At 38.2% G+C, this 1,735-nt stretch overlaps 1 pseudogene; it reads right to left on the reverse strand.

Annotated features, from left to right (window-relative positions):
• Positions 1 to 209: 209 nt before the first annotated feature.
• LOC145111688 (uncharacterized) lies at positions 210 to 925 on the reverse strand (annotated as a pseudogene).
• Positions 926 to 1,735: the final 810 nt, after the last annotated feature.

Below are 1,735 nucleotides of genomic sequence, written 5' to 3' on the forward strand. Positions count from 1 at the left end.
ATGTAAATGGAAAATGACACTGTAGCCCTAAGAAGTTTTGTACATTTGTTCATTCAGTCCCTTAAATTATTTCCGTTCATTATGTGGGAACAAACTTGTTAGTGACATGTCCATTTAGTCACCGAACCTCTTGTAACCGGTTAATAGCGCCACATAATTAATTGAAATGCCACAAAGCACCTCATCAGCTGATTGACGATATGGCTTCTTCAGTCAACCCCATCAACGCTTGCAATCTCATCAGTCTTCTTCACTCCCTCTTCGGATTCCACCTAACACATGATTAGAAGTTCATCTTCATAATTGCTAAGATACCAATTGTCGATTCCATAATCGGAGGCCTGAGCGACGGTATGAGCAGAGCCACGGACTCCGTTTTGTGGGAACTTACAATAGGAGACGACTCTTTTTGCCATTTTTTGGCTCTTAATCAAGGGGAACATGATACCATGAGGTCCAAGATCGAGAGCTTTCTTAGCCCATGTTGCGTTAGAGTCGGATTAACGAAGGATCGCCGGAGTACGAGCGGTTGCGAGAGCATGGAGACACGAGAGAGCTTGAGAGATATGTCTTGGGCCGTGTTCCATGTCGACAACAACGAAGTCGTAGCTGGAGCGACCAACGCTTCTTAGATAGTGTAGGCAAGAAGGAGGAGCAGGAAAAGACTGTACAAAGTCTCTTCAGTTTTTAGGCGAGATTTGAGGGTCGGTGGGGCGCTGGTGGTAAATAAGCTCTCGGAGATGATGGTCGTGGTGGGTCTGATCGGAGGACCGATTAACATTTTATGTTTAATGACAGAGCTAAGAGATTCAATATCAGGGGACTTCAGAAGGTGTATTAGGGTTTTACAGGGAACATGTTCCACGGATTTTCCTTTTAGGTTTTTTGTGTGAAGATATGAAGCTAAGAAAGTAAGAGTCGGCATAGTTGAGTTTGATTGGAACAACGATGTCAAGATTAGAGCAAATCTGATTATATCTGGAGGGAGTGAAGAAGATTGATGAGATTGCAAGTGTTGGTGGAATCAAAAATTTCCATCACCCTTGCGGCTATCCCATTTCCATTTGATTTCAATTGTGAGAATTCTAGAGTGATAAATAATTGAGAGAGAAGAAGGAGGAGGAGGATGATTTTTTTGACTTTTCAAAGTCAATATTAAGGAAAATGGGTCAATGTCTATGTGGCAAAGGGGTAACCGAATTACCCCTTTATTTTATCCAAAGTGATCAAATTGACCTCACAAAAACAACTTTAATGATCTAGAAAGCACAGAAAATACTTAAGGGACAGAATGGGCCAATGTGCAGAACATTGTAGGGCTACAATGTCATTTTCCCTTATGTAAACTAAAGACATAAGATCACAAGGAGAATATCATGAGTGTGTTCTGCCTAATTCAGGATTAATTGATGAAGTGATGAAAATCTATGAGACTTTTTGAAACTTGTGATGCTCGATTTTAAGTTCAATAGATGAATTTTTAAGGCTTGACTATATAATAAAACTAGAGAAATAAGATGTGATTTTGTTAAGATCTTAAGATCCTAGTTGGAATCCTAAGATCTCAATCTAGACCTTGCTTACGACAAATCCTAGCATGATCAATATTGTTTTTTACTTATACGATCTTTAAATCGTAAGATCTTAAGATCAAGAGCATGATCTAAACAAACATGATAATATATATATATATATATATATATATATATATATATATATATATATATATATATAT

The sequence above is a fragment of the Lactuca virosa genome, chromosome 1, assembly GCF_052849685.1.
Source record: "Lactuca virosa cultivar CGN04683 chromosome 1, Lactuca_virosa_CGN04683_v6, whole genome shotgun sequence".
Classification (NCBI taxonomy): domain Eukaryota; kingdom Viridiplantae; phylum Streptophyta; class Magnoliopsida; order Asterales; family Asteraceae; genus Lactuca; species Lactuca virosa.